Source organism: Podarcis raffonei, chromosome 17 (assembly GCF_027172205.1).
Source record: "Podarcis raffonei isolate rPodRaf1 chromosome 17, rPodRaf1.pri, whole genome shotgun sequence".
NCBI lineage: Eukaryota > Metazoa > Chordata > Lepidosauria > Squamata > Lacertidae > Podarcis > Podarcis raffonei.
Genome location: NC_070618.1, coordinates 29,179,378 through 29,195,029, shown reverse-complemented (window position 1 = coordinate 29,195,029; position 15,652 = coordinate 29,179,378). Strand labels below are relative to the sequence as shown.

General features: G+C 40.3%; 1 protein-coding gene across 4 annotated transcripts in view; it reads left to right on the top strand.

Annotated features, from left to right (window-relative positions):
• Positions 1-15,652, top strand: part of RFX3 (regulatory factor X3) — a 125,559-nt gene that overhangs the window by 20,064 nt on the left and 89,843 nt on the right. The gene's annotated exons all lie outside the window — the stretch shown is intronic.

Below are 15,652 nucleotides of genomic sequence, written 5' to 3'. Positions count from 1 at the left end.
GTTTTTCTATTTTATCGTTTTAGTTTTTTTCAGTACTACATGCTTTTCAGCTTTCTGTATACTGAGTATGTGGTAGTTTGTTTATTAAAAAAATTCATTTCCACTTGAATACTGAGGTGGCATAAATTAGCAATTCAACATGCACATATGAAGGAGGAAAACAATTTTAAAGGCTTTTCTGGTGAGTATAATGGTGCCGAAAGATATGATAACAAAGAGAAAAAGCATTTCAGCATGGCTTAAAAGCTCTCCCTTTCTGTGACTTTGAGACCTACTGAGTTTCCACAGCATGTTTTTGAAATTTTGGGTATTCATGAGATATATTCATATCTTACTTATATATAGAAATGTAAGTGTTGTCATACTGCAGTTTGCCTGGCTGCTGACAGATGGCGCTGCAAACTACAGCAGACAACAGACTTCTGAGAGCTGCTCCCCTGCTGCTGGGCCATCACAGCCATGTTGAGGGGCTGCCCAGGGGAGTCACGGAGGAACAGTTGGCCCCAGAGATGGTGGTTGTAGCATCTAGAGCTGATGGGCTGCCACTTCTGACTGGCTTCCTCCTCCTCATGCTACATGTGCATGAATCACCTTGCTCGCACAGCACCAGAAGTCTGTGCCAACCCACAAACCAGGTGTTTCATGCAGCAGCGCAGCACCAAAAGTAGTGTGTATTTTGGTCCCCTGCTGCCCCACAGACCAGTTGACTGGCACGGCATTGCAGCCACACCAGCTAGCCAGCTGGAGATGTTAGGCGCCAAACCTGGACATCTTGCAAAAGACCAGTTGCCTGTCGCAAAATGCAACCAGCACCGGACTAATTTTGAACGCTGATCATGTTGCTCATCCCACCAAGGGGGCATTTGGAGGAATGACAGGGAGCTGGGAGGAATGTAAGTCCTTGAAATGGGTTGTATCTTTAGTGAATAAGGGGAGTTAAGGGGAGGCCTGCGGTGGCGGTGGGAGCAGAGAGAAGTGTCGGTGTGATAGTTGTACGACTGGTGACACAGTGGGGTTGGGTGAAGCTTGAGAGGACAAGGATTGGAGAGGCGCAGGTGAAAGTGTCTGGGGTTAAGAGGGCATTTGACAGGAAGGACAAGGGCAGGTGTGCTGTGGGGGAACAAGAGGGGGCATTTGAATAAATGAGGGGGGATATGGGGACAAGTCCCTAAGGAGGTAACAGTGATACATATGTGAGAACTGCTGCTGGAAATGTGGGGTTCTGGAAGGACACTGGGAAGAGTTTTCGGTGTTTGCAAAGGATGTATGTGAAAGCAAGGAAGAGATCTGTGTGACAACCCAGAGGACTGGAGACAGTGAGGGAGGCAGCTAGGATTACACTTGGTTTCTTGAAGGGGTGAAAATGGACATACAGAGTGAATGCAGAATGTAAGAGGAGTAGCTTCAGAAATAGGGTTGAGGAGGTGAAAATGGGGCTTAGTAGTTGCAAGAGGTGGAAAGGAGAAGGTCCACGGGGTTACCATGGTGGGGGCAGTGGGGTGTGTGTTGGTGAGTGGAATGAATGGGGGGCCACCCCTTCGTCAAAATTCAGGAGAAATTTCTACAGAAAAACAACATGTTGACAATTAGAGAATGTTAGAGCAAGAAGTATGACTTCCCTTCATTGCTCACACTGGGGTTGGATGTCCTCTTCCCTGTTGTGTTCAAATTTCTCTCTCTCTCTCTCCCCCCCCCCCCCCCCCCGTCTTCAGGGCTAACTGAGCATTGTTAACCAACATTAAAATCAAGCTGGTTACAAGCCTGGGCTTGCTGAGAACCTGGATCCAGCCATGATACTTGAGTAAAAAGTGGTGTGGTATATTTGGAGTGGAAAGAAAGGAGGCAGCCATGTTTTATTCTATGCCTAGATCTCTAAGTGCTACTTTTGAGGACAAAAGCATTAATATCTATTTGGGACAGATGGGAGTTGGAGTCTGACAACCTATTGAGGGCTACAGATTTCCCATTCTTGGTTTAGGAATGAATCTCTCAGTAATGTACAGTCCCAATGAATATTTGAAGAACAAAGAACTAGTTGCTCCCATTTACAGAAGTGAAGTCTGGATCCAACTCAGTGCCTTAAAAAAACCAACTTCTGGAAATGGATATGTTTGAATTAAAAACGACAAAGTTATCCTCCTACATTGCAGTACCAAATCAGCATAGTTACTTTGCAATAAGTTCTAGTGGCAGTGTTACTTTATTTCCAGCTAACTCTTCTGAGGATTAGTATTTTAAGTGCACCTTTTAAAAAATTACCCAAGAGCACTGAATTTTTGGTGAATGTAATCTTTTAGACAATAGGTTGAAATAAAGTTACAGTCATGACAAATGTATTTTATGCCTTAATGGTTAACAATTTGTGTGTGTGTGTGTATGTGTACACACACACAGGCATGCACACATACACACACTTACTGCACACACTCAAAGAAGCAGAGGACAAACGTCCTTGTTTTTTGTTAGATGGCAAAATACTTTTAAAAGACAAAATAGTGATGGAGGTAGGATCTTGATTTCTTGGCAAGGAAACAGTTGTCGTCTTAAAATACCTAATCAATCCTACTTTGCTCATGCTGGTTCAGGTGCCTTAGGAACAGAGCTGATTGTTTCTTGGATAGGTAAGGGCAATTTTCAAGTGTAATAGGATAAATGATTTTGGACTATTTCAGGCCAGAGCTAACTCACTTTGGACACTGAAAGATTCTCACTGAGCTTGGATTGTACAGTACTGTCATTCAAAGTTGTTTGGAGCAAGATGGGGCGCTATGTGCCTATGTCTTCCTTGAACACTTATTAGGGTCTGTTTTAAAATCACTTTCATATTCACATACAAACACTGAGGTCTGTGTGCCATTGGTTCCATAAAACTACAGTAGAGAAATACCCAAGACGGAACAATGAAAACAGTCACTGTTTATGTTAACTATGTGAATGGATGTTATGCCCTGTCTAGACAATGTACAGCACAGGCTAGAGTTTCAGAACATTAGTTATTTGGGAAAGACCATTGTTCAGCAGTTGAGAACATACTTTGCAGCAAAAGGTCCCAGGTTTGAGCACCAGCATCTCCTGGTAGAACAAGAATAGACTCCTGTCTGAAAAGGTGGGAGACCATGGCTAGTCGGTGTAGATGGCACTAAGCAAGATGTCTGTGGCCTGACAGCTTCCTGTGTTTCTAAGGAGATAACTTGCTTTGAAGTCTGAAGCTCAACTGAGGCTTTTAGTCTTGTTGCAGCCAGATTGTTCCTCTGACTGAAGAGTGAAGATCCTTAAATGGAAAGTTCTTTGGCCTGCAGCCTAGCCCTGCATCTGTTGTCATCTCCCACCTGTGTGTTGCTTGTGCTGGCAAGCAGGCATTGGGAAGTGCGAGGCTCTTGGTTCCTGAGGTCAGTTTGATCCAGGGGCTCTGTCTCTGGGGCTCAAGAGTTCGGTCACCTCTCACTCAGGGGGCTGTTGGTTGACAGGCTCCAAACCTGGCTGTTACTGTCTGTGTCTGACTTCATCCTTTGCATGGGTCTTCCTGATGCTGTTGGTTCTGTCACTTCTGTGTCAGAGTTCTAGCTGTTCCTCAAGATTACGGTCATGAGGCACAAGGTCTGAAAACATGATATAATGGTTCATAATAGATGGGTTCTTCTTCTTTAAGACTGTAAGAATTTCTTTTTGAGCTTTTTTTTAATAGATGAAATAGACATTACAAGCCCACTTTCAAATGTCTAATGTGCACAGCAAAATTGCTGATCTTGGGATGAACAGATTTTCAGTTGAACGTAACATCAGTTGTAATAAATAGTGTTTTAATAATCAAGATGCTATTGAGACTTAATCTCTTGATTCAAAGGCAGATGCTTCTTTGTTGGTTTAAATCTAATTAAGCAATCAAGGCCTGAACTAGAAAATGCATTATACAGAGCCATCATTTTAGTTATATTCAAAACTATTAAAACTGCTTATGTCTGATTTAAGAGGTTTTGTAGAAGGACCCATGTGACTTAGTAAGGTACTTTGCAATAATGCCTTTTGTATAATAGTGTTACCATTCCATGCTGAATAGCTTAAATGCACAGAGAAACATGAAATGATGCCTGAAATGATCCGCTCCTCCTTATGCAGCTCTTTACCATAAATCATTTTTCTTCTTATTTCTAGCTTTCGTAATATCCAGACTAAGTGATCCAAATATTATAATTGAGCATAACTTGGACTCTTAAGTGTATTATCCACCAAGGAAACTAAAGAAAATAACATTTCATATAGTTGCCATTTACACCAATCATGAGGAAGATTTTAGTTAAAATAATTTCAAATGGTGACTATTACCACAAATACCTTTGTTTAAGAGTAGTATCTTATTTTTTAAAGAATCCTAAGTATACGTACATGGAAGGAAGTTTTATTGAAATCAAGAACTGTTTGTTTTATGTTCTTTTTTACACTTAGTGGAAAGAATTCGCAGATTTCAATATGTGTTTGCTTTTTAGGGAGACGTGGAAATATAGTATCACGAAAGACTTTTTGTTATGAGTGCATGTAACAGACAAAAATGGAAATACTTGTTCTGATAGGTTGTACTTTTTCATCAATAATACGGCTTTGGCACCCTGCAGTGAACAGGACAAGCTGAGGCTTGCATATGTTGATTACCTTTTAAGGTGTTACAGATGATTAAGTAAGTAAAGAAAACGAAGCAGTGTGCACCCTTTGTGGAGCCACCAGGTTAAGTCGAAACCAATGATTAAGAACAAGAACAAAATAAAAAATTGAATTTTTGTTTGATGTTTAAAGCACTTCTTTTTAAAAACGTAAGACATGCCTTATTGTATGTCAGGCAGAGCTACTATTCTTCATGCATGCCATCTTGAGCATCTGGTCTCTGTTTGTGACGTACTGCTTCTGAATAAATTGGGGTTGGTAGAGCTGGGGAATGATGGTTTTGACTTTGAGCTCGATGTTGGACTAGGTGGTCGTTTGATACTTTTCATGTTTATGAAAATAAAGATGCAATATAAATAAATTTTATTTTCCAGATATTTTCTTTTAAAATAATATCAAGCCTGTTTTGTAATCTTGTTTGATTCCATTTTGATTCTTTTTGAATTAGCATAGTTTGAGTTTAGAAAGCATGAATTACAACAGGATGATAAATGGTTTTAACTCTTTGTCTGACCAGAGAACTGAGTAATATTAACATGTCAGTCTTAGGCGACTGCCGTAGCGTGGCCATATGGTGCATGTTGGAGGACATGAAAAGTTACTTACTTGAAAGTGCCATCCTTTCTATTAAGTGTACAGAGCTAACTTGCTCATGGCAAGGTTATTCCCTTAGGGATCTACCTGCATTGTTAAACTGATCCCTCTGGATTTGACTTTACTTTGAAATTTAAAAAAAGCAATATGATAAACAGTGGCATGATGAAATGTTAGTTAAACATTGCATCTTACTAACAATACATTCTCCTATGTTGGGAATCTGCATTTTTAAAATTAATAACACCTGCTTTTTGCAAATATTTCACATAGTAATTTACCTAAATAAATTGGGCTAATTATATTTATTGCATTGAAGGTATCATTGTAACTATTGCTTAAAGTAGACATGTATTAAGTTTTAAGCCCATCACTTGTGAGATTAAATGGCCTCATTGGTGTTGCCAGATGCTAAATGTGGAACTAAAGCCTAATTCCATGATTTTTATTTTTATTTTAAGCTGGAATTGATTGAGTTTTTCAAATGTCAGAAGGGAGGGAATTCCAAAGAGAAGGAACTGATAGAGGAAAGGGCAGTTATGAAAAGAGAATAACAAAGAATTGGAGAATGTAGCAGATGGTGGGTGTGCGGGTAAAGAAGAGGTGAAAGATAAGAGAGAGCAATATAAACATCTGCAGACAAAAGTGGGGGCTTAACATGAAAAAGAAGCCCATAGGTTGGGGGGGGGAGTGGTGTGATTATAATGGAGCAGAACAAGGAACAAACCGAGCAGAGTTGTAAATGGTGAAATAAAATTGTATTAAAACAATTGTATACCACTCTTTGTCCACTTTGAAGTTCAGGGTGGTGTTCCACAAAAGTTACTGAAAGTTACTAAAGATGGGAAACAGGAAGACTAGGAAGAACGGTGTTAGAGGTATTGGTAAAGGTAAGGTAAAGGACCCCTGGACGGTGAAGTCCAGTCAAAGGAGACTATGGGGTGCAGAGCTCATCTCCAATTTCAGGCTGAGGGAGCCAGCGTTTGTCCACAGACAGCTTTCCGGCTCATGCAGCTAGTAGGACTAAACTGCTTCTAGCACAACAGAACACCGTAACGGAAGCCAGAGCGCACGGAAACGCCATGAAAACAGCCAAGTTTTCATAGCAGATCTAGAAGAGAGTGCAGCTTGGAGAGATTCAAGAGTTAAAAATGACAAGGGTTGGCAGTTGCCTGAATAAAAGAACAAAAGAAGAATTCTTCATAACACCATGATTATGTACCTGAGAAGAATAGATCAAATCAGAGTCAAACAAGAAAGGAAAAGTTGGAGTAATAATAGAAGAAAGAGCATATGCAAAAAGCTAAGTTTAAGACACTTTTTAAAACTAGAGAAGCATGCATTCCCTTGTCAATATTATCAGTAAGGTGGGTGTTCCTGCATGTATCTAGTTCTGCAGGAGAATAGCAGCATAGCTTCCTCTCATGGGTGGCCTGGGCCAACATGCATATCCTTAAGCTTGAACAGCAGCAGCTCCTCAAACAAGATGGAAAAAATGCTTTTGAAACAGAAACGAGTTTGCAGATCAGTTCTGAGCATGGAGTCTGGCAGTTCAAATTTAAAAAATGGCTTTAAAAGCCTATAGGTATGCAAAAGCTATTGGGTGTGCCTAGATTTGCTCTTTGGATTCTGGCCAGCATTTGGTATTGTTATACTTTCCATACGGTGCATGCAAAGAGTGTATTGCTTAGGTTTATAGCTTTCAGGTTGTGATGGTGTCTGAGTGGTGAACGTGCACACCCGTCTACCTCCTGTGATCTCAGCCCTTTCTCTTCTTGATTTGTGAGATGTAGCTGCTGTGTGTGTTGGGTCCGATGCTTCCTTCCTTGCAGCAGGGGTCTGTTCTTGCCCTGTTCCAAGAGCAGTGGTTCTGCCTTGCCTTAAGGAGCCATAGCTGAACCCCAAAATGTAACTGCTGCTGTCCAGTCACAGATAACCCCTTGTTGAGCGAGGTGCTTGGTGTTGGCCATTCCTCTTCAAATTAATTTAGAGGAAGCAGATTATCTCAACACATTTTAATCTACCTTCAGGCCTGATTGTAGCACTGAAATGATTTTTATTGCTTTGTGGGAGCTGGAGGCATGTTATTGCCTTGTTTTTGCTCCCGCCTTGTAGGAAAAGGCCCCATGGCAGCTGGGTCACGGAGACCCACAAAGCATGATTCTGTCTCCTACACTCTGTACATACATACATCCTTTTATTTGTATGATGCCTTTCTATAGTTAAAACCATGATCAAGTTGCTTTAAAACATGAAGAAAATTTACAAAATTACAAACATAACAAGTAGTCACAATAAACACATCCAAAAGTATACAGCCCAAATTGAGTAATTTCCACATAAATCATTATAAGATCTGAAAATAAGGATACAAAAATGATTATCAGTAACAGGAACAATGCCCCCCCCAAGCGATACCCCAATCCAAGAGTTTGTTCAGCAGCTTCAGCTCTTGTAGCTGGAGTCCGTGAGAGCCCTGCCCTCCCAGGCCAGGTGAAAAAGACTAGCAAGGCAGGGAGCACAAGACTCACAGCCAATATTTAACATCTATAAAAAGTTGTTGTGAGTGGAAATCATGAGATTTGGGCTCAGGGATCGTCCGTATGCAGATGATGGCCACCTCTTTTTCTTTTTACCATCTGAATGAAGTCAAGCCATATAGGTGCTGGATCAGTGCTTGTAGTCAGTAAGGGCTTGGATGAAGGCTGATAAACTGAAGCTGAGTCCTGATAAGCAGAGGGGCTGTGAGCTGAAGGTTCTTAGGTCTGGAAATAGGAAGGTGGCCTGATCTGGATGGCGTTACGTTCCCTCTGGAGGATCAGTGTTGTATCTGGGGGCAGAGTTCCCTTTCCCAGTTTTAGCTGGTTTGCCTGCTTTAGCTGTTCCTGGACGTGGGTCGCTGGATCACAGTCATCCCTGCTCCGGGAGTTGGGGGCACTATTATGCATCCCACAGAATGTAAGCAACTACGTTGTTTTCTCAGACTTGAAAGTGCAACTTCTTAAGACTTTATCTCATATTTGCTGGTTTTTAATCCTGCTTTTAAGCAGTCATGCTTTTGGACACACATTCGGCTTCTTTGCCATTTCATATTAGGCTTGATTGTTATGGAAAAAAGATAACTAGGTGATTAGGTATTACTGATTTATAATCATAATATAAATATATCTAAGTATATGGAGATTACCGTATTTTCGCGCTATAAGACGCACCAGACCACAAGACGCACCTAGTTTTTGGAGGAGGAAAACAAGAAAAAAAATATTCTGAATCCCAGAAGCCAGAACAGCAAGAGGTGAAAGCAGCAATCCCTCTTGCTGTTCTGGCTTCTGGGATAGCTGCGCAGCCTGCATTCGCTCCATAAGACGCGCATACATTTCCCCTTACTTTTTAGGAGGGAAAAAATGAGTCTTATAGAGCAAAAAATACGGTATATGAATCGCTAGGAAATTGAAGCCAATCTTCACATTAACATATCTTTGCAATGTGACTTGTGCTTGATTAACAGTGATATTGTATATTTTGTATCTGATCACTAATAGGTAGTGATCTAGGCTTGTGATCTGGTGTAGTGCTGCTAATTCAACATAAATCAGCTTTCATCTTTTGTGCAGCATAGTTTTGATTCATATTTAGGCCACTATTACCCTCAAATCCTTTTGAAAAGTGCTAGAATATTGTCAGTATTTCTCCATTTTGTATTTATATATTTGCATTTGCTTTCCAATGTGAAATATTTAACATGTGTTGTTAAATTTTGTTTTGTGGCTTACAGCCCAGTGCTCCAATATTGTTAAAGCTGATTTTGAGTTATAATCATATCCTTCCAATGTTTGCAATTCTTCCCATTTCTGTGTCTTCTGAAAATTTAATGAGTGTTCTCCAAATCTTTATCAGAGTAATTAATGAAGATGTTGAACAGCATTGGACCTAGGACAGATCCCTGTGAACTGAAGCATCACTTTTTACTTCCTCCCAGCTTGACACTGATCCATTAATTACTCCTCTTGGGCACTGCAGCTTTTCAGCCAGCTGTGTGCCCATCTTATGATAGCACTTTTTAATTACTTTTCTCTAGCATACTTAGGCAACTATCATGTGGAACATTGTCAGATGCCTGTTGAAATCAAGACATAAATCAACTGCATTTTCTGATATCTGTCAAATCATATATTCTTACAGAGAAAGGAAATTGGATTGATTTGGAATTATTCTTTACAATTCTGTGAAGGATGTGAACAATCATTGGCTTTCTTTGACACACAAATAGAATTAAAAAATCATAATGAAGCTACGCTTATCTAGAAGATTATTTCTCTTTTGGTCCTCTCTTCACCTAAAGTTGGCTGAGACACAGCTAGGCAGCAGGAGAGATTATTGTTTCTTCCGAGTGCTTCCCATTGTAGGGTGAGGCACTTTCTTTAGAGAAGTGGCAATTTATTTTACTCACTTTGGTCAACACAGAGAAAGTGAGCTCAGCATGTGGTGAGTGAACAAGCCCATCCTTCCAGAGAGAGGAAGAGAGAGAGAGAGAGAGAGAGAGAGAGAGAGAGAGAGAAATGAAATGATGGATCAGCCTTTCACTTTACACCAGGCTGAGAGGCATGCCAAAGGATCTTAACCAGGTATGAAGTTGATTCTGCCCCTCACATGAGCTGCAATGTAGTTCCCTCCGGTGGCACTTGACTGGGAGGTGTCAGAAGCTTTGAGAATTTCTGTTGCCATTTCTCAGTATGTCCCAGAAGGTCAGGTGGGCCATGCAAGAGAAATTATAAATACTACAAAATGTTTCTTTGGCTATGTGTGAAGCAAGAGGAAGAACACGCAAGTTATAGGTCCCTTGCATAGAGAAGATGGATACGTGCTATTGGGTGACAGAAGGATATTGATAAGCTGGAATTTGTGCAGAGGATGGTGACCAATATATTCAAGGGTCTGAAACCAAGCCTTATGAGGAACGGTTGAGAGAATTGGGTATGTTTAGCTTGGAAAAGAGGAGATATGATAGCCAGCGTCAACTATCTAATGGACTCTCACATGGAAGATGGAGCAAGCTTGTTTTCTCCTGCTCCAGATGCTAGGAGCTGAATCAGTGGGTTCAAGTTGCAGGAAAGGAGATTCCGACTAAACATCAGAAAGAACTTTCTGACAATAAGAGCTGTTTGACAGTGGAAAGAACTCCCATTAGAGATGGTGGAATAGAGCCTTCCATGGAGGTTTTGAAGCAGAGGTTGAATAGACATCTGTCATATATTATGTTTTTGAGATTCCTGCATTGCAAGTGGTTCGACTAGATGACTCTCGCGGTCCCTTCCATATCTACAATTTTATGATTCTATCCATATGTGCTGGAGGATCCTGTGATGAGCTGAAATTTCTTCTAGCTTGACATATGCTTGTAATTTCTGAAATATAAGTCCTTTTCTCCCCTATGTCACCCCATATACAAATTTAGTAAGTTAGGAAACCTTACAGTTCCAAGCTAATGTTACTATATCAGTTTCTACATAATCACAAAGTCCATTCAAAATTCACAGCTGAAATAAAAAAGATGAATAATAATGATAATGTGTGTGTGCTGCCTTAACCCTAAATAATACTGATAATTGGTCAATGGTAGGTTTTTAGCATACGGACTTTATTATGTGCTTGTTTTGATTCCCAAGATATACATGTATTTGCATGTTATATATTTTCTTTATAGTGTAAAACATTTTGGATAGCTTAATTCTCCTTATGTCAGGGGCTCTGAGTTTGAACTGAGAACACCAAGGTCTGAGACTGTCACCTAGGCTAACACAAGGAAAGTTTGAAGTGAAATAATTTAATGTGCTAATAATTAGTAGACAATAGATACTTTTTTACAGTTGCATTTTAGAATGTAGCATTACTTAAAATTCCAAGAAAACGGTTAATTTGAATTTATGTATAAGTCTTCCTTCCTTCCTTCCTTCCTTTCTTAATGTAGTGCTTTTTTAAGGTTACAAAATATGTGTCATGTATTATATAACTATATAAATCTCACATCAGGCCTGTGCAGTGGACCACTGTTTCCCCCCATTTTTATTTTATTTTATTTTGAAAAAAACTTTATTAGAATAGCTTATTTAGAACTCATTGGTCTTGAATACTTCAGAGTAGTTTTCCTGTTTTCGTTGTTTTAATTTTGTTAGATTCCATTAATTACCCTTGCTTTGGAAGGAGTACTGACTAGGCAAGAAGCAGTTTCAGGTCTTTGGACATACTGTTTATAACTGTAGACGGAGGCCTACAGGTTTATTAATGCTTCTTAGCCTGAACGCACAACATACCCTTTTAGGTTGCACAGCAACAGATGCCTAGCAACGATGATAGATTGAACTTCCAAGAGTGACCATGCCAGATGTAATAATGAAGCAAGAGTACAAATAGTTGTCATGGTTTTCTTTTTGCAGTAAACTTGTCTCCATTCAGAGATCTTTTGTCATTTCCAAATAAAAACCCCAGTTTTGTGGTAAAAGTACCTAATAGTTCTGGTACCCAAATGCGAAGAGAGTCCTCTAAAAAATGTGTTGGGCATTTTTGTTTTAAAGTGCAGCAGCAGGAAAGGTAGCAGAAAAACAAACGAAGGTTAGATAGATTATCAGGGGTGGGCAATGTGCAATATCTGCCTGAATTCTAATTCTCTGCTTACTTCAGAAATTAATTCAAACCTGGTTGTTACATAGACCAAAGAAAAATAACCATGGTAAACAAAGTTATGGAGTGAATGTACTGTAAGCAGTAGAACACCAGCCAACTATTAACAGGTTTAGGGAGAAGCTTCCCTAGGCCAGGTACGGTGAGATCAAAAATGTTGTTGTTTCAATCTATGCACAGTCAGTATCTTATTAGCTTTTTGTTTGTTCATTTTAGATTCAATCATTTCTGCAGCAGCTGTTCACTTTTTTTGAGTTTGGAAATGCATTCTTTGCTAAAGTTTTTTTTAAAAAAATTAATAAAAAGTGCAAGAAAAGAGAATAATTGAAAACCCTAGAATCACATAATGAGGAGAGAGTTTGATAGCTATTAATTGCGCATTCATCTAGAGACAGTGGCTATGAATAAGTTGCCAGTGGCGGCTAGACAAATTTAGTTCAGTGTCATAAGTCTGTCATGCTGTTCTCCTGTCAAGTCTGCAGTGTGAAAAGTGCAGGGACGTGGGTGGGAGGCTGAGGAGGTGGGAGGCTGAGAATGGCAAAAATGATAGAAACTTGGGTATACCTGTCCATGGTTACATTTCCTGACATGGCTAGTTATGCTGAGGATTGAATCGTCTCTTTTGACAGCCATAGGCTGTAAATGCACATTCATACACCATTTGCTCATTATTATTATTTTAGGGAAAATGTAAAATGGTAGTTTAAAGGCTGGCAATTAATTTATAGAGCAAGTGTTACTTTTACCCAATTACATTTCATTCCTTATTAAAATGACACAACTTTCTATGATTAGTTGACAGTTGTCCTAGCAGTATAAACATAAAAGCTTAATTTAGTAATAAACCAATCCACACAAATAACTTCCGATGAGTATTAAATAATTCAAATTGTTTAAAATATTTTTTCAATTTTTAAAATATTGTTTGTCTTTCACTATTAAGCTCCTTCCGTAACTTTCTTGGTATGTGGCATAGAATGAGATCAGGAAAGAGACTTGAAACTTTGCAGAATTGTATTTATATTTATCAGTTGATTGAAATCATAGGCATTCAGTGAGATGAGGCTCTGCTATGTCTTCTTTTTACCCAGGTTCTTTGTTTCAATGATACAAAGGTGAGAACTACCAAATACTATGGGGAGTTTATCTTCTAAAAACTTTGAGGTGGTATCAAATGCACCTGTTCATTTGTGCCAAGCTTTATGTTTGTGCAGTGGAACCTCTTTTTTCCCACTGTGCTCACACCAAATTTGCTTCAAAGGGTTGGGGGGAAACCCAGAACAAATTGAGGGGGTGGACAGGGAGAGGAGAGCGAAGGGCAATTCCGTTCTGCAGCCAGAAGTTCTCGCACTGATGGAATGAATGCATTGAACTCTGTCCTTGAATACTTGGTCTTGTGATAAGTGGTTTTGTTTTTGTGATAACTTTTTTAAAGTTTGATGTCGGCACATTAGTAAATTGAAAATATGAGTCTTCTGCATATTTAAGGATTATGATGAAAATGTGTATAGATGGGCTTAACAACTTTCTTGTGAACTTGGAGTGAAACTGGAAATAGGTAAAGGTAAAGGTACCCCTGCCCGTACGAGCCAGACTCTAGGGTTGTGCGCTCATCTCACTCTATAGGCCGGGAGCCAGCGCTGTCCGGAGACACTTTCCGGGTCACGTGGCCAGCGTGACAAGCTGCATCTGGCGAGCCAGCGCAGCACACGGAAACGCCGTTTACCTTCCCGCTGATAAGCGGTCCCTATTTATCTACTTGCACCCAGAGGTGCTTTCGAACTGCTAGGTTGGCAGGCGCTGGGACCAAACGACGGGAGCGCACCCCGCCGCGGGGATTCGAACCGCCGACCATGCGATCAGCAAGTCCTAGGTGCTGAGGCTTTAACCCACAGCGCCACCCGTGTCCCGAAACTGGAAATACTGTCCAATTATTTTCTAATACTCCTTTGGTGTCCTGACACTTGCCCTCATCCCTTTCCATGCACACTACCTCTCCCTCTCATTACTGCTTTAATTTATTTGCATTGTCCACAAGTACCACTCCATAAGAATTACATTTTTTTCTTTCTAATACGCTTCTGTTATAAATTCTTTGTTGCTTCCACTTGTAGTTGTGGTTTTTGATTTGGTCTAGTCTCATTCAAAAATGGCATATTAGCATTACTAAATGTATCTGGAGTACTAGTACAAGTGTATTAGTCTTTTAGTGATCTACATAGTCAGCATTTCTGCAATTGCCTGCATTATTTTTCTAAGTTGATATGAGCTGTAATAACTCCCCATAGCTCCCTGCATCCTCTCCCAACATATATTGCTGTCTTCCCCACTTCTTCTTCATTATCTTTTGCACCTCTATGCTTCCTCCTTTTTTGCCTATCACATTCCTATAGAGCTCAGGATACAGTGGGAAATAGCATGAACTAAATTTCTCTGTTGAAAACTCATTTCTTCCTTGGGTGGCATTGCACAACCCTTGAGCCCCATTCAGTATCTGGGAGAGTCATAATGGTGCCCCCCCTTTTAAGTTTGCTGAGGCTGTAGAGATTCTAAGGGTGCCAGGAGTAGTTAGTGGATTGGATATGGGGCAATAAATTGAAGTTAAATCCAAACAGACCAGAAGAACTGCTGGAGTGTCGCTTGTCTCACCTGGGAACTGATGTTTTGCCTTCTCTGAATAGCATTGCGCTTCTACACAATAATTGGGTTCAGACTTTGCAGGTGTTAGGCCCTGTCTTTAGAAGCTCAAGTGGCTTTCCTGGCACCTTTCATGAGTTATGGCTTGTATGCCTGACGTTGGCATCTTCTTCAAGGCAGAGATAACATAGCCAACAGTTATGCATGTCCTGGTAGCTCAGCTTAAAGTGCTGCTTCTTCCTTAAGCAACATTTGAACCTGCCTGTCTGTGTGGCTCTCCAGCCTGAGCTACAAATGGAGCTGTCCAAGGTGCTACCTACTTTGCTTGGACTTTTTCTTATCAGAAGCTGACTACTGTGTCTCACTGGAACCTAACTCAGACTTGCTTATCTTTCTCTTGCTGGCACACTCTCCCTGCACGGGCTCTGGGAATCAAATCCCATCTGTCTGAGTTAAACTGACAAGTTTGCTACCACAAGATTACATGATGGCCTCCAACTTTAATCTTAAAAGAGGATTAGATCAGTAGTTTCCAAACTTTTTCCCATGGGCTCCTTGTTACTTCAGTAGAGTATCCAACTGGAGAAAAGCAGCATCCCTTAGACTATAAAATTATAGTATCAACTCAGCTTCATGGTAATTGACTGTAGCAAAATGACCTCAAAATTTCAATACTTGGTGTTGGTTTTAAGCATAAATAGCAGAATTCTCAGTTTAGAAAGCCTTTCTGGATAAAAGGGGCCATATCTTCCAAAAACTCCAAACTGCAGTAGAGAGTGGGAATACAGTGGTGCTTCAGTTTAAGAACAGCCCTATTTACGAACTATTCAGTTTACGAACTCTGCAAAACCGGAAGTAGTGTCCCTCTTTGCGAACTTGACCTTGGTCTAAGAATGGAAGCCGAACTGTGGAAGGGCACTGGCAGTGGGAGGCCTCATTAGGGAAAGCACGCCTCGGTTTAAGAACGGTTTTGGTAACAGATTAAGTTTGTAAACTGAGGTACCACTGTAGTCATTTACCTGGTATACATAGATTAAATACATGAGGCTGCTTTGGTGAATATGTAGTACACTTCCTTGTATAGCTG